Source organism: Colossoma macropomum, unplaced genomic scaffold (genome assembly GCF_904425465.1).
Source record: "Colossoma macropomum unplaced genomic scaffold, Colossoma_macropomum, whole genome shotgun sequence".
Taxonomy (NCBI): Eukaryota; Metazoa; Chordata; class Actinopteri; order Characiformes; family Serrasalmidae; genus Colossoma; species Colossoma macropomum.
The window spans coordinates 54,952,786-54,975,931 of NW_023494792.1; the positions used below are offsets into that span (position 1 = coordinate 54,952,786).

General features: G+C 38.2%; 1 long non-coding RNA gene and 1 pseudogene across 1 annotated transcript; both read left to right on the top strand.

Moving 5' to 3' along the window:
* Nucleotides 1-609: 609 nt before the first annotated feature.
* Nucleotides 610-20,927, top strand: LOC118811228 (annotated as a pseudogene).
* A 523-nt stretch (nucleotides 20,928-21,450) lies between these two features.
* LOC118812535 lies at nucleotides 21,451-23,044 on the top strand. The gene is made up of 3 exons (XR_005007553.1): nucleotides 21,451-21,678; nucleotides 21,808-21,903; nucleotides 23,027-23,044. It is a non-coding gene; the product is annotated as an uncharacterized LOC118812535 (long non-coding RNA).
* Nucleotides 23,045-23,146: the final 102 nt, after the last annotated feature.

Below are 23,146 nucleotides of genomic sequence, written 5' to 3' on the forward strand. Positions count from 1 at the left end.
AGTTCTTTAGATGTTCATATGGGTTCTTTTGTGACCTTCTCGATGAGCCGCTGATGCACTCTTGGTGAAATTTTGGTAGCCTGGCCACTCCTGGGAAGGTTCACCACTGTTCCAAGTTTTCTCCATTTGTGGATAATGGCTCTCACTGTGGTTCACTGAGAACCTTAGCAATGGCTTTGTAACCCTTTCCAGACTGGTAGATTTCAATGCCTTTCTTTCACATCTGTATCTGAATCTCTTTAGAATGTGGCATCATGTGCTACTTTTTAAGTCCTTCTAGTCTGCCTCTCATTGCCAGACAGGTTTTATTTAAGTGATGTTTAGATTCAACAGGTCTGACAGTAATATGCCTGGGTGTGGCTAGTGAAATTGAACCCAGTAGTCAATTGAATTACGTTAACTAGGCAATTTAGTAGCTAAGGGAGAAACTACTTTTTTACATATGGTAGGGCCAGGTAAATGCTGAACAGCATTTTTCCTTCAGTAAATGAAATCATAATTTAAAACAGAATTTTGTGAAGGTCACCAGATATACACTAATTCCTCTCTTTCTCTCTCTCTCTCTGTTGCACAGACAGTGTGAGGTTGGCAGATGGTGGCAGTCGCTGTGCTGGGAGAGTGGAGGTTCTTCATGATGATCAGTGGGGAACAGTGTGTGATGATAACTGGGATATGAGTGATGCTGCAGTGGTGTGTAGAGAGCTGGACTGTGGAGAGGCTGTAGATGCACTGAGTAGCGCTCACTTTGGACCAGGATCAGGACCAATCTGGTTGGATGAAGTGGACTGTAGTGAGTCAGGGTATTCATTTAAGAACTGTATATCAGCAGAATGGGGTAAACATAACTGCGATCATTCTGAAGATGCTGGAGTCATCTGCTCAGGAAGTCCTCTACTTGATGCCATTGGTAGTAACTCCTCCAATACTTATGAATTAAACAGCTTTTACTAGCTTTAACAGATGTTTCACAACTTTAACTCTGCCTATATTATTATAATTTTTTGAATCATGAACGTCTTTGTGAATTTTGAAGCTGCAAAATTCAATGGCCCGTAAATGTTCCAAAGTCATGTTAAAATGAACTCTTTAAGTGTTAAAACTGCCAGTTTTACAGTGTGTCATCTTTGCTACCACAATAAATTCTTACTGATGTATAACATATGATGCTTTATGTGATACATGTGATGCATAACATATTAACCTTGGTGATTTCCCTGTCTATATATGTGTATCCTCATCCTCCCACCGCCACCCTTTTAACTCAATGCAGACAGTGTGAGGTTGGTGGATGGCGGCAGTCGCTGTGCTGGGAGAGTGGAGGTTCAGTATAATGGAACATGGGGAACAGTGTGTAGTGAATACTGGGATATGAGTGATGCTGCAGTGGTGTGTAGAGAGCTGGGCTGTGGAGAGGCTGCAGATGCATTGAATCATGATCACTTTGGACCAGGATCAGGACCAATCTGGATAAATAATGTGCACTGTAGTGGATCAGAGTCTACACTGAAGAACTGTAGATCTCCAGGAGCGGGGAAACATGACTGTGATCATTCTAAAGATGCTGGAGTCATCTGCTCTGGTGGGTTTTGCTGAAAAATTAAATGTTCACTATCTGAATTTAATTGAATTGTCTTTTCTTCAAAATATGTAAAGCTTAAGAAAATATGTTAATATGTTAATATATAAAATATAAATATACTAAAATTCATGAATGACATGAGAAACTACAGTACTGTATGATCACCACCCTTATTTTAGAAGTCAGACTGGTTGGTGGTTCTCACTGCTCTGGGAGAGTGGAGGTGCTTCATGGAGAGACCTGGTCCACAGTGTGTGATGCTGACTTTGACCAGCAGGATGCAGAGGTTGTGTGTCGAGAGCTGGGCTGTGGGCTTCCTGTGGAGGTGCTGGAAGCATCTGCTTTTGGCAGAGGGGAGGGTCAGGTGTGGTCAGAGGAGCTTCAGTGTAGAGGCAACGAATCTCAGATTTACTTCTGTCCAACATCATCTTCACTCAGACACAACTGCTCCCATGATGTGGGACTGGAGTGTGCTGGTAAGACCTGCACCTTTTCCTGTTTAGTTTTAGATTCTGTGTTTTGTGATGAACTGTGATGAAATTAAAATAATATTCTGTCAATTGCTTCCTCCTCTCTCTCTCTCTCTCTCTCTCTCTTTCTCTCTCTCTCTCTCTCTCTCTCTCTCTCTCTCTCTCTCTCTCTCTCTCTCTCTCCTTCTGTTGTACAGTCAGTGTGAGGTTGGTGGATGGTGGCAGTCGCTGTGCTGGGAGAGTGGAGGTTCTTCATAGAGGACAGTGGGGAACTGTGTGTGGTGATTACTGGGATATGAGAGATGCTGCAGTGGTGTGTAGAGAGCTGGGCTGTGGAGACGCTGTAGATGCACTGGGTGATGCTCACTTTGGATCAGGATCAGGACCAATCTGGATGGATGACATATTTTGTAGTGGATCAGAGTCAACACTGAAACACTGTAGATCAGCAGGATGGGGTAAACATAACTGTGATCACAAACAACATGCTGGAGTCATCTGCTCTGGTAAGCTACAGTCTATTACTACATTCATGGAAGAAAGTCTGTGATAATATCTTTACTCATCATAATATCATCACCACACCAGATAAAACTAATGGAATTTCTGAGAGTATTTAACTTTAGATCTTATTCACCATTGATTCTCAAAGTGGGATATGAAAAAGCAATAAGCTAATATTCTCTATAGTATAATGTAAATACATCAGTACCCACAATGGAACTTCCACTGACACATGAATGGAAAGCAAGCAGGCAATATAAGCTTTTCCCATCACATTAGCTATGGGAAACAAAATTCCTGAGCTTATATTATTAATGTCTAGAAGGGGAATTGGCTAGGACTGTAAAGATCTGGGGCTAAGCTCAGTTTATAGTAGAATTCTTTTGGGATGTTTTCCCCTAGATTTTTTTAAATTAACCTGTAAAATGTGCAGTTGTTACTTCTTTACATAGATTTACACATTAGTAACATGTGCAGCGATGTAGATCTGATCGGGTCTCATAAACGAAATCATTAAAAAACAAACAAACAAAAAAACAAAAACAAAGAAAAAACAAAAAATAAGAAACCACTGTAAAAGAAAGTAAAAAAATGTTAAAAAAGGAAAATGTCCTCTGTACATTTTCTCTTTCTCTACATCAACCATCCGTTCTAAACATCTCCACTCTAAAGTTCTGCTACCAGAGGAACATTTTATCTACAGTTTTTATGCATTTTAGAAGTTGAACAGTCTTTCAGTAAAAATTCTTCTAAGATAAAAACAAACAAGAATAAAAGATTTTAAAAATCACGCTAAAACAAAGAATTCCGTCTGGATAATTTTGTTTCCTGATAAACATTGTTGGAGGTCTGCAGCCCAACAGAATATTGGGAAAACATTTTTCGGCTCGGGTTGGGCTGGTTTTCAAATGAGTTTGTTTTTTATCTATGCTGTAATAACTACTTTGGAGTTTTAACTTAAAGCAAGTCATTTGGCCACCCTAAAGTTTTAAACTTATTGTTATTCAAATAATTGAGTTGAATAATGAGTTGTTCTGTTAACTATTATATGTTTAGTGAACTTGTAATTTTAAAACAGGCAATTTACTTGCATTGATAAGTTAAAATGATTATTGTTTTACAGTGGAGTACATTTGGCTTTTTTACAGAGATTTCAGGGGCACATTTTCTCTCTCTCTCTCTCTCTCTCTCTCTCTATATATATATATATATATATATATATATATATATATATATATATATATATATAGCCAAACAGGAAATATTTAATAAACATTGATATATATGGAATGAACTTTGATATATATATATATATATATATATATATATATATATATATATATATATATATATATATATATATATACAATGAACTTTGATATATATGGATTGAACATTGATATATATTGAATGAAAGTTGCTGTTGAAGGGTTGAGGATGGCCAAGAAACCTGTACATCAATTACATCAATAAATGGGCATTAACAAACTCCAGGTGGAGGTTAAAGGAAAGGAATTCTGATAAAGTGACCAGTATCAATACACAGTGATCCCGTGGACAGAGTGATCTGAGAGTGGCTGATATATGGTGTGAAGCTACAGATGGGTTGAGTTTCAATATGTACATAATTTGACATGGTGCAGAAGAAGAGTCAGGCTTCTGTTTGAAAAATGCTCTTTTATTGAGAGCAAGGGAAAACAATGCCACTCGAAAAGCAACTGAAAATTGAGGTAGGTCACTCCTAGCCCTACTCTTTCTTCTGATGGTCACCAAACACAAACACACTCTCACTAACTCTGAGCTGGACAGAAAATAACACAGTAAACACATACACACACTGTAACTGAAGAACAACAACATAGCAACATTAAATAACAATGTAAGCAGTCTGTTTGTGTAAGGCTTCAACACACACAACCCCAAAAGTCCTCCTCTGTCTGAACAAAACATTTTATAAATTATATTATTCATTTTTTCATCTCAATGTTTGATCCATGCATATCAAGGTTCATTCAATATATACATTTTCATTCAATATATATCAATGTTCATTCCATTTATATCAATGTTCATTCCATATATATCAACATTCATTCAACATATATCAGTTGAACAAAGATTGATATATATGGAACGAACATTGATATATATGGAATGAACGTTGATATATATTGAATGAACATTGATGTATATGGAATGAACATTGATATATATATATATATATATACAATGAGCTTGGATATATATACAATGAACTTTGATATATATGGAATGAACGTTGATATATATTGAATGAACATTGATATATATGGAACGAACATTGATATATATGGAATGAACGTTGATATATATTGAATGAACATTGATGTATATGGAATGAACATTGATATATATATATATATACAATGAACTTGGATATATATACAATGAATTTTGATATATATATATATGGAATGAACATTGATATATATGGAATGAACATTGATATATATATACAATGAACTTTGATATATATACAATGAACTTTGATATTTATACAATGAACCTTGATATATATGGAATGAACCTTGATATACATGGTTCGAACATTGAGATGAAAAAATAAATAATATAATTCATAAAATGTTTTGTTTAGACAGAGAGGGATTGGGGTTGTGTGTGTTGTAGCCTTGTAACCCCAAACAGACTGTTTACATTGTTATTTAATGTTGCTATGTTGTTGTTCTCATTCCATATGAAATTTCATTCCATATATATCAAAGTTCATTTCATATATATCAATGTTCATTCCATATATATCAATGTTCATTCAATATATATCAACATTCATTCAATATATCTCAATAGAACAAAGATTGATATATATGGAACATTGATATATATTGAATGAACATTGATATATATGGAAAGAACTTTGATATATATAATGAACTTAGATATACATGGAATGAACATTGATATTGTAACGGGTTTTGCAATTTTAATGTTATTATTGCTAGAACCTTATATAAGGGTGTGGAGTAACCTGGATTTATTTGAAGTCTACAGCCCAGGGCAAGAGAGAGAAAGGCTCACACCAAGGATGCTTCAGAAAAGGGAATTTATTGGCTAAATATCAAGCTACTTTTGGACTACATTCAATGATAAGCAATAGAAAATAAAACCAGAAAACAAAACAAAACAAAAGTGATAGTAATGAAAGTCACAAGGACAAAATAGCTCGAGTAAGTTAGAGTGATTCACGGCTAAACGGTATGAGGCAGTGTGGTTTGGGAAGTCGCTTGGGAGAGCCTCTAGAGAATTAACCTAAGCCTGGACGGGAAGAACTATATGGCTGGATGTACCTATAAAAATTCTCTTATTAAATAAATTGGCATCAGGGCCCTCACTGCAAATTGATGGTTCCAGCTTACGTTGGAGTCGGGGGCTGACTTCAGGAGGGGTCGTCTCAGGACGGACTCGATTGAAGGCTGGAACTCACGCGGTGGTTCATCTCCTCGCTCGGGGATGCTGCATCTCCGTGCAGGCACGTGCCTTTCCGTCAGTGATTGGGCTCGATTCTGATTGGGGGTGGTTTCTCTGTGCGCGCCTTCCCAGGGAACTCCCTTCCTTGTTCCCTCTAGGTTTCAAAAGTTTAGTTAGATTAAACCAAACAGTTTCAGATCATTCAATTAAGTTCCTAAAATCCACAACAGACGAACCTAACACTTGTGCGTCAACGTACAGTTTTATCCACATTACCTGAAACAACTATTGTAAAGGCAGAGATAGTCCTACAGGTAACCCTTTGGGTGTCTTTTCGTGGCAGGAGATTTAACCCAATAAAATCATCACGTTGGCAGAATAAAATCAAGTAAACAAGAAAAGAAAAATAGACAGCTAAATAAACAAGTGAAAAGAAAACCTAGGTGCATGCTTAGTGTTCTAAAATCACTACTTTAAATGGTTATTTCAGTAACTTTCAGACAGTTATCCTACACATTCCTAACGTCTGGTAAAAGAAAGGAGAATACACAAATTACAGTAACTGGGCACACAAATATAAGCAACATCACTTGCAAATTAGATAAGGTTGATAGTCAAACATGCATATCAATGAGTTTGTGGGGTCCTTTGTGAGCAACAGTCCTTATGGTGGTGATGTGGTAATTCTTGTTTTCACACCTTGGGGTGCTGTGGGTCCATGCTTGAGATCCTCAGGGAATTTAGAAAGTTTAAATTTGCAGTCCAGATTGTCGTATCAGTTCCGTTCTTGGTATGTCTAGTTTAGTTAAAATGAGTCCTAATGAATGGTTGCAGTTTGGAGTGGACATATACCTTAGAAATGTACTTTCTGTTACTTAAAGATAAAGTTGTCCACAGGACTTTAGAGAGCCATGTGGCCAATATTCCAGGGAGGTGTTCTGTTGCCCCCTGGGTCGAGGGAGAGGGGTGCTGGTTCTTGGTTCAGCCGTAAATTTGACTGAGTTTGGGGTTGGGAGTGTTAAGTCGACAGATTTACACTTTCAACTCCAGACTCGCTGGAGCCAAAAGGCTCTTAACTTTTGGGTTGTTGATAAGTTAGGTAAACACTCAGCTTGGGGTAAAGTTTCAGCCAGTGTTTGCTACAATATATATATGGAATGAACTTTGATATATATGGAATGAACATTGATATATATGGAATGAACATTGATATATATACAATGAACTTTGATATATATACAATGAACTTTGATATATATGGAATGAACATTGATATATATATGGAATGAACTTGGATATATATATACAAAGAACTTTGATATATATGGAATGAACATTGATATATATGGAATGAACTTTGATATATATACAATGAATTTTGATATATATACAATGAACTTTGATATATATGGAACGAACATTGATATACATGGAATGAACTTTGATATATATACAAAGAACTTTGATATATATAGAATGAACATTGATATATATGGAATGAACATTGATATATATGGAATGAACTTTGATATATATTGAATGAACATTGATATATATTGAATGAACCTTGATATACATGGTTTGAACATTGAGATGAAAAAATGAATAATATAATTTATAAAATGTTTTGTTCAGACAGAGAGGGACTTTTGAGGTTGTGTGTATTGTAGCCTTGCAGCCAAACAGACTGTTTACATTGTTAATTATATTTATTTTATTAAATTTATTTATTTTGTTGCTATGTTGTTGTTCTTCAGTTACAGTGTGTGTATGTGTTTACTGTGTTATTTTGTGTCCAGCTCAGAGTTAGTGAGAGTGTGTTTGTGTTTGGTGACCATCAGAAGAAAGAGTAGGGCTAGGAGTGACCTACCTCAATTTTCAGTTGCTTTTCAAGTGGCATTGTTTTCCCTTGCTCTCAATAAAAGAGCATTTTTCAAACAGAAATTATGGCCTCATCTGACTCTTCTTCTGCACCATGTCAAATTATGTACATATTGAATATCCACCCATCTGTGTCTTCACATCATATATCAGCCACTCTCAGATCACTCTGTCCACGGGATCACTGTGTATAGATACTGGTCACTTTATCAGAATTCCCTTCCTTTAAGCTCCACCTGTAGCTTGTTAATGCCCATTTATTGATGTACAGTTTTTCTTGGCCATCCTCAACCCTTCAACAGTGACTTTCATTCAATATATATCAAAGTTCATTCCATATATATCAATGTTCATTAAATATTTCCTGTTTGGCTTGCCATAACAAACACACACACACACACACACACACACACACATATATATATGTGTGTGTGTGTGTGTGTGTATGTATATGTACACAACCTCAGTTTGGGACAGGTTCATGTTTACCACTGTGTTTCATCACCTCTCAGTTTAACAATACTCTGTAAGCATTTGGGAACTGAGGAGACCAATTGCTGTTGACCAATTGACCAGTTTTGAAAATGAAATATTTTCCTGTTCTTGTTTGACATAGGATTTCAGCTGCTCAACAGTTCAGGGTCTCCTTTGTCATATTTTTAATTTCATAATGCAGCAAATGTTATCAGTAGGTGACAGGTCTGGACTGCAGGCAGGAAAGTTTAGCACCTGGACTCTTTTAATACAGAGCAATGCTGTTATAATACATACAGAATATGGTTTGACATTGTCTTGCTGAAATAATCAAGGCCTTCCCTGTAAAACATGTTGTTTTGTTCAGCATTATACAACAGTTAGTATCGGCCACGCAAGCTGATTGGTTGAGAAGCGTTCTAACCTTGCTATTATTTCGCCATAACATCACAGGTTTTTCACAAACACTGCATCAGAAAATGAATACTTTAAAGATTACATTTGACCTACAGCCGATTTGGTCAGACTCTGAAGATGAGACTACACTAAATTCCGAAACTGTCAGTTGGTCTGTGTAAGGAGCTGGAGAAAGAACTGCTGGCTGTGCAACGAGTGAGCGGAGCTCGTTACTCTGACGTAGCAAAAGGCTTCTTGTTAAGGAACTATAGTTTGCTGGAAGGAATTGCTACATTAAAACAAATTAAATGCCACATTCACAGCCCAATTTATTTATTTCTAACTTTATTTATTTAACTGTTATAATTCAGCAATAGAACACTTGAGGTTGTGTTATCGCGAATAACACTCCCTCTCGTGTTCTATTGCTTAATTAATGATGCCTTCACAGATGTGCCAGTCACCCATGCCATGTGCAGTAATGCACCTATATATACCATCATGAATGGTGGCTTTTGAACTGTGCACTAATAACAAGCTGAGTGGTCTTTACCCTGGAGGACGTAGTGTCCATGATTTCCAAAAAAAAATAAATACATTTTGATTTGTCGGTCCACAGCACACTTTTCCACTTCCCCGCAGTCCATTTTAAATGAGCTCGGGCCCAGAGAAGGTGGCAGCGTTTCTGGATCCTGTTAATATATGGTTTCTTCTTTACATTTTAGAATTTTAAATTGCATTTTGGATGCAGCGACGAACTGTTTTTTTTCACAGACAGTGTTTTTCAGAAGTGTTTCTAAGCCCATGCAGTGATGTCCATTACAGAATCATATCTGTTTTCAGTGCTGTGCCGCGTGAGGGCCCAAAGATCACGGCCATTAAATACTGGTGTTTTGGCGTTGTCCCTTGCATATGGAGATTTTTCCTTATTCTATTAATCTTTTAATGCTATTTTGTACTGTAGATGATGAAAAGCAAAAGTTCTTTGCTATTTTACATTGAGAAACGTTATTCTTGAATTGTTGCACTATTTTTTCACGCAGTCTTTCACAGTGGTGAACCCTCCTCATCTTAACTTCTGAAAGACTCAGCCTCTCTGGGATACTCTTTTCTACTCAATCATGTTACTAACCTGTTGCCAATAAACCACCAGGTGTTTTTTTTTTGTTAGCATTACACAACTTTACCAGCCTTTTGTTGTCCCCGTCTCAACTTTTTTGGAATGTGCTGTTGGCGTCAAATTCAAAACAAGCATATATTTTTCAAAAAACAATAAAATTTCTCACTTTGTAGTAGTTTCAAATAAATACAAGGTTTAAATGATTTGTGTATCATTGCATTTTGTTTTTATTTACATTTTGCATACATATATATATATATATATATATATATATGCACAGTCTTCTTGCTCTTCCTCTCTCTCTCTCTCTCCCTCTCCCTTTCTCTCCCTCGCTCTCTTTCTATTTCTGTCTCTCTACCATGCATGTTGTCTTTTCTTTCTTTTTTTTTCTTTCATTCTTTCTTTCTTTCTTTCATTCTTTCTTTCTCTCTCTCTCTCTCTCTCTCACTGCACATTTTGTGTTTTGGAAAGTAGTATAATAGAATCATCATTGTGTTCTATTCATTGTTATACGCATTGCCTGCTAAAAGGCTGAGAACACTTTGGGGCAGATTTACTATTTTCCCTGTCACAGATTCTATTTTCACATCAAAAAGCAACTGTCATGATAGATGCAACGCCCCTTTAGCACCAAAAGACCAATGGGAGGGTCACTGCTTGTTAAATTTGCAGTTAATAGCAGTTAAATTTGGCCAGTCACTTCATGTTAGTTCATGAAAATTCTTAGTACATAGCCCACTAAATTGGCCAGCCACAGTCATGGGTTTTCCACAAGGACACATTTAGAAATGGTCAGGAAAACACACCGACAGACATAAAATGAAAATATATTGTTTATTTGTTATCATGTACTTATTCCACTGTTAGTCGAGTGAGAACATGTTAAAGGCTTACTGAAAAATGGTTTGACTGATCATTTTCTCAAATGTGTTTAGGCTGTAGTTCAAGGATCTATATTTTATTAAAATTAATATAACAATAGACAAAATTATAAACGATGCATAAAATAATATTAATTTTAACATTATGTTATTCTTTTAGGAGTCAGGCTGGCTGGTGGTTCTCGCTGCTCTGGGAGAGTGGAGGTGCTTCATGGAGAGACCTGGTCCACAGTGTGTGATGCTGACTTTGACCAGCAGGATGCAGAGGTTGTGTGTCGAGAGCTGGACTGTGGGCTTCCTGTGGAGGTACTGCGAGCAGCTGCTTTTGGCAGAGGGGAGGGTCAGGTGTGGTCAGAGGAGCTTCAGTGTAGAGGCAACGAATCTCAGATTCACTTCTGTCCAAAATCATCTTCACTCAGACACAACTGCTCCCATGACAGTGATGTGGGACTGGTGTGTGCTGGTAGGAACTGTAGAGTTTTCTGTTATTCTTAGATTCTGTGAACTGTGATGGGCTGTGTTTAAAATACTCTGTCACCTCCCTCTGTTGTACAGTCAGTGTGAGGTTGGTGGACGGTGGCAGTCGCTGTGCTGGGAGAGTGGAGGTTCTTCATAGAGGACAGTGGGGAACAGTGTGTGATGATTACTGGGATATGAGTGATGCTGCAGTGGTGTGTAGAGAGCTGGACTGTGAAGAAGCTGTAAACGCACTGAGTGTTGCTCACTTTGGATCAGGATCAGGTCCAATCTGGATGGATAATGTTGACTGTAGTGGATCAAAGTCTAAACTCAAGAATTGTAGCTCAACAGGATGGGGTAAAAATAATTGTGGTCATGATGAAGATGCTGGAGTCATCTGCTCAGGTAAGCTGCAGTCAGTCATCACATTCATGAATGATATTTTATCTAAACTGTATCATTGTCATCACTGCATATTCATTTTGCAAATGAGTATAAATGAATATTATAAATATTGTAAATATGCATTGAAGATACATTAATATTTTAAATAATGTTATAGGCCTATATTATATACCAGTGGTTCTCAATATTGGTAAAGAAAACAATTTTTACAAAATGTAAAATATTGGGTAACAAGTAACCTCACAACTTAATTCCAAATGAATAATCCATACGTGGTTGCTGAGTATAAGATTTATATTCCAAACCTCTGTCAGTTGCTTGTCAGAATTGAAAACCTGTGTCAGTAGTTAGCCACAACTGAATCTAAGCTAGCACTAGGGCAGTATCATGGAGCAAGAGTAGCTTGTAACAGGTCCACACATCACAGCCTGGTTTCAATCCCTCAGATTTGAGTCTTTGTTTGCTAAACACCTGTAATCAAACCTGTGCTGTGTGAAGCTGTTAGCCTGCTAGATAAGCTACAGCTACTGATGTAACTGACACTGCACTATACAAATATCATGAATATTAACTTAGCTATGTTAACACATACATGTTCTGTAGCTATAAGTGAATGTTCATGATATTTGTGCAGTGCTGTATCAGTTAGCTAAAACAGATAGGTGCAAATATCAATAACATTAACTTAGTTATTAATGTTATTGAGGATAATGTTATTGATTATAATAATTATTGTAGAAAATCTTTGATCTTGGGGTGTTGTAAGGCCATTTGGTGTAATTGTTCAAACCACTAGATCAGAAATGGATGTGGCTTCTTAAACCCTTCAGCGTTAATACTGTTTAACAATGAATAACAATTAAAACAAAGGAAAATAAACACAAAACTAGACAATAAATCAAAATAAAACAATCACCAGCATTATTATTGTTAATAAATGTAAAGAATTATTATTATTATTATTATTATTATCATTATTAATATTATTTTTATTATTATTATTATACTGAAAAAGACATCCACATCTAGTCTTCTGTCTGCTTTTTTGCAGCCAATGTGAAATTTAAGATTACAGTAAATACAACCATGTTTCCAAAAAAATTGGGATGCTGTGCAAAATGTAAATAAAAACAGAATGCATTGATGTGCAAATCACTTAAACTCTGTACTTAACTGAAAATAGTACAAAGACAGGATAACAAATGTTGAAAATGTGAAATAATTTTTATTGTTTTTGAATAATATATGCTTATTTTAAATTTGATGCCAGCAACACATTTAAAAATGTGGGACAGTGGCAGCAAAAGACTGGTAAAGTGTAATGCTAAAAAAAACACACAATGAAGTCAAAGAATAATGATTTACAGCAGGGACATGACTAGAGGTTAAGGATAAGAGGCTAAGCCTGTACTACAGGGGTCTGGGGACACGGTCCCCCAGGAGGATTTTTTTAATGGCCCCAAAATGTCTGTTCCTCATAAAATTTTAAAATAGCAATAGGCAGAAAATGTATGATTGGCTATCTGGGTTTTCCTCCTGTGTTTAGTAATATTTTTCATTAAACTCAAGGAAGTAATAAGAATTTTTTTTAATTGCTATAAATTTCATCTGCCTTCGATGGAGCTGCCACCTTTTAATTTCAATCTACATGGTGAGGTTTTGAGGGAAATAAAATAGCGTTATGATTAAGCAAGCAAAGTTTGTTTATATAGCGCTTTTTACAACAGGTGTTGTCACAAAGCAGCTTTACAAAGCAAAAAAAAATCAGCATTACAAAAAGAAATCCGGGTCCAAACCCCCATGAGCAAGCCAGTGGCGACAGTGCCAAGGAAAAACTCTTGTGAGGAACCAAGACTCAGAAGGGGAACCCATCTTCCTCTGGTCGACACCGGATAGCAAACATTGTTAGCACAAAAACGGGGAAAACAGGTGGAGCAAATGATTAATTTGATTAGTTTAGTTTATGCAGCAGCAGCATCAGTGGGGTCAGGATGTGAGGGTGAGGTTTGCATGGCGTTGTACAGCATGAAGCTCAATGGTGGTCAAGCCAGTCCAGAGGGCTGGCAGCAGTGGCACCCGATTAAGGCAGAAGAGGCAGCAGCATCAGACGCACAGGATGGGCAGCTGTTCAACTTGGCAAAGAAAAGAAAGAAGGGAAAAACACACAGAGTCAGTTCTGTAATGAGTGACTGATCACAGATTACAGTGTTAGCAGAGCAGCAGAGACTCTGGCAGGTATAGAACCGACAGGGAAAACTAATTACCAAAGGCTTGACTATACAAGTAAGTTTTTAGCCTAGACTTAAACACTGAGGCTGTGTCTGAGTCCCGAACATTAACAGGAAGCCTATTCCAAAGCTGGGGGGCTTTGTATGAGAAAGCTCTCCCTCCTAACGTAACTTTATTAATTCTGGGTACTAATAGTAAGCCAGCACCTTGTGATCTAAGTAGGCGTGATGGTTCATAATGGGAGAGAAGTTCACTCAGGTACTGAGGGGCGAGTCCGTTTACAGCTTTATAAGTCAATTTTATAATCAATGCGAAATTTAACTGGTAACCAGTGTAGGTTTGATAGAACTGGGCTGATATGGTCAAACTTTCTGGTTCTAGTAAGAACTCTGGCTGCAGCGTTCTGGACTAGCTGAAGCTTGTTAAGGCTTTTGCTGGGACATCCAGCCAGCAGGGCATTACAGTAATCTAGCCTTGAAGTAATAAATGCATGAACTAACTTTTCTGCATCCTGTAGAGAAAATGCATTTCTCAATTTAGCAATATTGCAGAGATGCAGGAAGGCTGTTCTAGTAATATTAGTTATACGTGCGTCGAAGGACAGATCAGGGTCTATCATGACACCAAGATTTTTTACAGGTGAGCTTGATGCAACTGAGAAATTGTTAAGTTTAAGTGTTAAATTAGACAGTTTGTTTCCAGTTGCTTTTGGACCAAGAAGCAGAACCTCTGAGTTAAGAAGGAGAAAATTACTCGACATCCAGTCCTTTATGTCTTTTATACAGTCCTCAATCTTGCCAAGTTTAATTTTATCATCAGATTCACTTGCTAAATATTACTGAGTGTCATCGGCATAGCAGTGGAAATTTATGCCGTGTTTACTGATAATGGTGCCCAGTGGTAGCATATATAGTGTGAATAATACAGGTCCTAAAACAGAGCCTTGTGGAACACCATACTTTACTTTTGCGAGGGCAGATGATTCACCGTTTAAATTAACAAACTGATAGCGATCAGTGAGGTAGGACCTGAACCAGGAAAGAGCTGTTCCTGTTACTCCTACAAGGTTTTCTAGTCTGTCTAGTAAGATAGCGTGATCTATTGTGTCAAATGCCGCACAAAGACCGAGGAGGACTAACAGAGACACTTTTCTTGGTCAGAGAATAATAATAGATCATTTACAATTTTTACTGGTGCTGTCTCTGTACTATGATGTGGCATAAACCCAGATTAAATTTTTTTGTGTATTTGATTCCTATGCAAATAGGAGCTTAATTGTTTTGCTACAACTTTTTCCAAGATCTTCAATATAAAGGGGAGATTCGAGATGGGTCTATAATTTGATAGTTTGCAGGGATCGAGGTTAGCTTTCTTAATCAGCGGTCTAATTACTGCTAGTTTAAGAGTTTTTGGTATGTATCTAAGGCTAAGAGAGGAGTTTATTATTGACAGAATAGGCTTGGTTATTTCTGGCAAAATTTCCTTGAGTAAGCCTGTAGGAATCGGATCTAACATACAAGTAGAAGATTTCGCGGAAGAAACGATTTTAACTTTATCATTTTCTTGAAGTAAGGTAAATGATTCAAGCCTCTCTGCAAGGATCATAATATCTCAAGATTGAGGCTGGCATTATGGGGAAGAAGGTTTGTAGATTTTAACTGTGCATTCTGAATTTTCTGCCTAATTTTTTCAATTTTATCACTAAAGAAGTTCATAAAATCATTGCTGCTATAGGCTGATGGCATTTGGGGTTCACTAACTGTGTAACTTGTTCTCTGTTATTTTAGAGATTGTGCTGAAAAGTAATCTAGGATTATTCTTATTGTTTTCTATGAGAGAGGAGAGATAGGCTGAGTGTGCTGTAGCAAGTGCTCTTCTATAGTCTATAAGGCTCTCCTTCCAGGCGGACTGGAACACTTCTAGCATAGTCAGGCACGATTTTTGCTCTAGTTGACTGGCAGTCTGTTTTAAAGCCCGAGTGTGATCATCATCCCAAGGGGCGAGATTTTCTGCCTTACTATTTTACTTTTTAATGGGGCCACACGATCTAGAGTAGATCATATATTATCCTCTAAGAGCTTGGTCATAATATCTAACTCGGTAGGATTAGATGGACAGCTGACAGAAGCTGATAATTGAAGGTTTCTAATAAAGCTACCAGCTGTGGAAGAAGTTATAGTCCGCTTAACATGATAACATGGTGATGAATGCACATTACCACTAAAGTGAATTTCGTATGCGATTAAGTAATGATCTGAGACTGCTGTGCTCTGGGGGAGAAAGGCTAAGTTATCTATGTCTACACCAAAGGTCAGTATTAAGTCTAGAGTGTGGTTGTGGTAGTGTGTGGGCCCTTTATGATTTGGGTGAAACCTATGGAGTCTATGATAGATGTAAATGCCTTGCTTAGTGCATCTTGAGGATTGTCAAAGTGGATATTAAAATCTCTGACAACTGTTATTTTATTTGAAAGCATTATTAGACTTGATAGAAACTCAGAGAATTCCTGTAAGAACTGAAAATACGGCCCTGGCGGCCTGTAAATTGTAATTAGTGAAAAGGAATTTTTATTTGCTCCTTGATCACTTATATTAAGAAAAAGAACTTCAAAAGAAGAGAATTTATAGCCTATTTTCTGGCTCACGCCTAAGGCTTTAGTATGGATGGTTGCTATACCTCCACCTCGGCCGCTTAAACGAGGACTATGTGCATAGTTGTAGCCTGGGGGTGTGGCTTTGTTTAGACTGAAGTATTCATCGGGTCTAATTCACGTTTCTGTAAGGCAGACAGAGCATCAAAACCATGATCGGTAATAATTTCATTAGCAACGACGGCTTTAGGAGTAAGGGATCTTATGTTAAGCAGTCCTAGTTTTAGACCAAAGGTGCTGTCACTGCAAACTGGTATAACTGGTCTGATATTAATCAAGTTACTATAGCAAACATTTTGAGGCTCTTTGATGCTTTGTTTTATTCGGGGAACAGACATAGTCTCTATCGGGAGGAACCAATGTGGCGTCTCAAGGCAGTTTGCGGTATGAGCATTTGTATTTATAGAATAAGTATTTGTATTTGTATTAGCAGTTGCCCTATTTACAGTATAAATACTAGCAATCGCCTTATATTCAGCAATAACACTAGCATTATTAGCTGTAGCGTTTTCTATTTTTTTAACTATATGAGATTTTCACTGAAATTAACTTGTAAACAACAATATATAACAAATACTGGTGCCATTGTTTCCAAATACTTTAGAGAAATATAAAAACAAAGTTTATAAAGAGTTACCAATAATGTCATTTTTATGTGTCGCTCATTCACACTCTCAGTATGAATTTACTTCAAATTCTTAAACTAGTTGGCTTATCAGATAGATAACTATGGTCAATGTTAGCTAACATAACCCCTTTGCCTCACATAAACCCAAAGTTTGCTAGCTAGCTAACAATGCAACATTATTCAAATACTCATAGGTCACGTCTCTAGACTTGCTGATGGTCCTCATATGTGTTCTGGGAGAGTGGAGGTGCTTCGTGGAGAGACCTGGTCCACAGTGTGTGATGCTGACTTTGACCAGCAGGATGCAGAGGTTCTGTGTCGAGAGCTGGACTGTGGGCTTCCTGTGGAGGTGCTGGGAGGAGCTGCTTTTGGCAGAGGGAAGGGTCAGGTGTGGCGAAAGAAGCTTCATTGTAAAGGCAACGAATCAGAGATTTACTTGTGCCCAACATCATCTTCACTCAAACACAGTTGCTCCCATGACAGTGATGTGGGACTGGTCTGTGCTGGTAAAGAATGCATATTTAAGTTCTCTTTAAAAAGCATTTTGAATTTTAGTAAACTATGCCACTGTTTGTCTACATTATATAAGCAATGATTTGGCCTTTTTCATGCTCAGTCCTGAAATGTGATGTTGATTCAGGTCACACTCAGGCTCAGCTGATGAACGGCTCTGACTCCTGTTCTGGTCGAATGGAGCTCCAGTACCTCAGTGAGTGGGGCACAGTGTGTGATGAAAGCTTGGATATAAGAGCTGCCAGTGTCCTCTGTGGTCAGCTGAAGTGTGGGAGTGCTGTGGCTGTGTTGGGGTCAGACTGGTTTGGGGAGGGGAGTGGCCAGATCTGGGCTGATGTGTTTGATTGTCAGGGTAACGAAACCCACCTGTCAAAATGTCCCATTTCATCATGGAGTCGAACTGCATGCTCTCATAAACAGGATGCTGGAGTCATCTGCAGTGGTGAGCAGCTCTTGGCGTATTTTATGAAAACTATTAAACTCTGCTATTCTAAAACAGTAAAAATGTTCGGTCTGTTTCACCTTTAGTCAAAAAGAAATCTTTTTTTCCTCTCCAGGTTCCTCTCTGGCGTTTCATGAGGGGCGTGTACGGTTGTCTGGAGGGATGGAGTGTGAGGGGGAGGTGGAGGTGTACTTCATGCAGGACTGGAGGAGTGTTCTGCTGGACTCCTGGAGTGAGTCTGAGGCCTCTGTGGTCTGCAGACAGCTGGGCTGTGGCTCTGTGATCAGCTTCTTCAGCTCCTCTACATCCAGTCCTGAACACAGACACATGTGTGTGATGGGTTTCAGTTGTTCTGGGAGTGAAGCTCATCTGGGGAACTGCAGCAGTGCACAAGTTATGGAGAAGTCCTGCAGTTCAGGAGATCAAATCTCAATCACCTGCTCTGGTAAGTGTTACAGCAGTTAATTAGCAAGAATTTTCCTAAAATAATTCTTACCAACATATACTGTTATCTTTATTGTTCATTTTACAGTCAAAACAATTATTTTCTTCATAATGTAGAAAATCAATGAGCAATATGTTGTTCTCATCTTAAAACAGCTGTAACATATGAATAATTATAGGGTGAACTGCTGTGTGTGTATGTGTGTGTGTGTGTGTGTGTGAAGGTAAGTTTAATTCAGCTCACAGCTCCATCAGGCTGGTTGGTTCTGGAGGAGACTGTGCAGGAAGGCTGGAGGTTTTCCACAGCGGCTCATGGGGGTCAGTGTGTGATGACTTGTGGGATATTGAGGATGCGCAGGTGGTGTGCAGAGAGCTGCAGTGTGGAGTGGCCGTCAGTGATCCGGTACCAGCCCAGTTTGGACCTGGAAATGGACCCATATGGCTGAATGAGGTGGAGTGTGAGGGGAACGAGACGTCCCTGTGGAACTGTAGATTTCAGCAATGTGGAGAGGGTGAATGTGAACACATGGAGGACGTAGGAGTCGTGTGCTCAGGTAAAATGTGCTAAATGCTGTTGTACTTGATATTTTGAGCCAGCTGTATCTGACAGATTACAAATTACACAGTCTTTTAAAATGTTATGAAGATACATACAGCACATTTTAAACTACTGATATGCAAACTGGGTGACAATTTGTACAAAAGACATTCACAGTAAAACACTAAACTTCTAAAACAGCATATTTTAATACTAGGTAACTGTAGAAGTAATACTACATAGCAGAGTATTCATGTAAAGCAAAGTATTTCTTTTCCCAACAGAATTTAAAGAGTTCAGACTCACCGAGGGCTGTGAGGGGAATCTGGAAGTGTTCTATAATGGAAACTGGGGTAATGTGTGTTTAAACGAAATGTCTGATGAAACAGCTAGTGTGGTTTGTCGAGAGCTGAACTGTGGAAGATCTGGCAGTGAGAGACCTACCAAAGCAAGAGTGGAATCAGCTCCTAACTGGCTGGATGGTGTGAAATGTAGGAAACATGACTCCACTCTGTGGCATTGTCCATCTTCACCCTGGAGAGAGAACAACTGTGATGGAAAAAATGAGGTGGCTCACATTACCTGCTCAGGTAGGCAGTTCCTCTCTATAGATTATACTGCTTTTATGTACACTACGATGCAAAAAAGTGATATATAGATATTGTTGTTTTTACTGATGTTTTTGGCCTGTTCAGAGTCTAGATTTAAACTCTAAATGGAATATTTGGTCTCACATTAAACACAAGCTAGCTTGGCAATGTTTCAACTGTTTGAAGCCATCAATGCTGAGAGGAACAATGTTGACTCTTCTTTCTGTAAAAGGCTGTCTGCAGGTTTATCCACAAGACCTCAACATTTAAAGAAGTCAAAAGGAAAAACTCCAACATACTATGATACATTATCTATTTGTTTAATTCTTGTCAAATTACTTACCGATGTTTTGTTGTTAAGATTAAAAACTTGATATCTTTCCATTTTGGGCTTGGACCATTTGTCTGCATGAGAGCATATTGGAATGAGCAAAAATATTTCAGATGGATCAGTCTGCTCATAGACAGAGTGATCTGGGTGTTTATGGTATTTATGATTTAATTTTTGTTGTCATGGCAGACCAAAGACGCCAGCACACCCATCAGACATGCTCTTCATCTCTGTACCAGAAACAGTGCTCAAGTAAGAACATTTATTTTATTAATATATAGAACAGAGTTTTACTTCTCTGCTAATGTTTTATTTTTTCTTTCTAAATGACATGAAACAGCTTGTCTTGTGTTATGTGTATTCATGTTCTTGGTGTTCTCTAATTTAATTTCAAAAATAGTAAGCTTACATCATGCCACACTGTTCATGATCAATTTGTTCTGAATTATATAACTGAGATCAACCTTTGTGGTACAGTCATTTTGGAAAATCAGAATTAATATATTACAGTACATTGTTGAAAATTCTAAGATCTGAGACTCTCATCATGTGTGATGTGTGTGATGTAGAGCATCGGCCTCTCAGGCTGAGGGGAGGAAAGGAAAGCTGCTCTGGGAGGTTGGAGGTGTATCACAACGCTGAATGGGGGTCCGTCTGTGATGATCTGTGGGACATCAGGGATGCTCAGGTGGTCTGCAGACAGCTGGGCTGTGGGCCGGCGCTGAGTGCTGATGGGAGTGCTGTCTTTGGTGCTGGTGAAGGGCCTATCTGGCTGAACAGAGTGAAGTGTAGAGGGAATGAGATTCACCTGTTGGACTGTCCTCATTCCCTGAAGAACCACACTGACTGCTCCCACAGGCAGGACGCTGGAGTCACCTGTGCAGGTCAGAGGAGTCTGCTGGATTTTGGAGTGTATGACTCCACTTAGATCACGTTTATCCCAGCGTTAATAATAATCTGCAAGTCTTTAATGAAAAGTGGATTGGTGTAATTTTGGTCATGTTGTCTAATTTGACATATCATCCCTGTCCAAAGTAAAACAAGTATCTCCAAAATGGTAAATTTACAGAAGGCAAAACATTCTTAACTTTGAATGCAAGTTAATGAAAAGAGGTTTTACTCTAAGCGAATTTTTTTGGTCCATTCATTATGAAATGTTCACACACTGTAAAGGGGAGCTGCCATGTTCAAATGCAGTAGAAAAATAAAAATTGACAAAAAATGGAGGTATGTGTTTTCTTTTGGACAGCGACAATATGCAGTGCTTACATTGTGAGGATTCACAATCAGAACTGCCAGTAAACACCAGCTTTACTTTAATCAGTGTAACTTTCATTTGGTGCTTTGTTTGTTATTTTTATGTTTTGTTTCTGTATGCTCAGACATATCTGCACCTTCTACTACCACACCCATAAGTACAACCACCACCTCCGCCACCACAGGTACTTTCTTATGTCTTAGGTCATTTTTTTCTAAATGATTGTAAATAGATTGTTCAGTGCTCTGCAGTTTCTATTCTGTTTTTTTATCTGCAGTTGGCCGGCCAAGAACAACAACCACTCCATCCCCACCTGTTCTGTCCATCTATCCAGTGTCTCTCCTGGTTCTGGGAGTGGTGCTCTTCCTGGCCTTAGTGCTTCTGGTTGTGCTGTTTTACCAGAACAGAGTGCTCAGGAGAGGTAGAGAGATTCAGAGATCATCTACAATCCACTTTCTGTACATTCTCTAAACATCATTAGTCCTTCAATCTTTCTTCAGTCTGCTCTTCTACTGAACTGGCTCCATGTTTCTCTCTGTCTCCCTCACAGTGCTCTCTAAGAGGAGGCGTAAGACTCTGACTGAGGCAGTCTATGAGGAGATCGACCGCAGATACATCACTAAAAGAAATGACTCGACTCGCAGGGGTGAGTGATATATGGAGTGTTCTGCATGAGGATGATTGTATTAAAGTATACTTACATTAGACATAACAGAAGACACCCAGCTATACCTGCTCACTCTCAGTGTTCAAAGCAATATTTAATGTTTTTGAAATTATAATGATTCAACAGTTTAACAGAAATGAAATAAATTTAATCAAAATCAGTTAAATGATATATTAGTGTATATTATATATAATGTGCAGTTAGAGTAGATCTACATGTAGTGTAGTGTGTTAATTCAGCTGATAAGCATCTATTAGGCAGCTGAAGTTAAACTGAGTAATTCCTGTAAAACTTCCATTTTTGTACATACAGAGAAACCACACAGCTGCAAGTGTGTGTGTGTGTGTGTGTGTGTGTGTGTGTGTGTGTGTGTGTGTGTGTGTGTATGTATGTGTGTGTGTGTTGTGGGAAATACAGAGACTGAGGGAATCACTGTGAATGAGTGAGTGAGTGAGTGAGTGAGCCACTCAGTCAGCCAGTGAGTGTCCAAGTGACCAAGTGAGACAGTGATAAAGTAAGAAAGTGACCAAGTTAGAGACTGACTGAGTGAATGATGTAGTGAGTGAGTCCCTGTTTGTCACGAGGTGTCAGAGTGAGTGACTGAATGAGTAAGTAACCAGTTGACCTCGTGAGTGACCAAGAGACAGTGTGAGTGAGAGACTGAGTGACCTATTGAGTGACTGAGTTCCTTATTGAATGACTGAATAACCAAATGACTGAGGAAATGACAGAATAAGTTGGGTAATGAGTGACTTAAAGACAGTGAGTGACTGACATAATGATCAGGTAATGAGTGACCAAGGAAGTGAATAGATGACTGCATGACTAATTGAGTTACCAAGTGACCGAGTGAGTACGTGACCGAGTGACTGAGAAAGTGAACGAGTGAGTGTCTAATTGACCAAGTAAGTGACAAGAGACTGAGTGACCGAGTGACCTAGTGTGTCAGTGACCAAATGAGTCTTGAGTGTAGTGTCTCTACTGTCTACTGATATTATTTCATATTATTAACCCAGTTCACAGTGATCCACAGCACTCAGAGGATTGTGGGTGGTTCTGCATTCTGAATGTGTTTGATGACTGTTCTGCTCTCCTCTAACAGGAAGTATCCTCTCTGAAGAACAGCATTCAGGATATGAGAATGTGGATGAGGAGCTTCTCTCAGGTAAGAGGACCAGAACATGTGTGTGTGTTAAACAGCTGGAAACTGACAAGCATCACA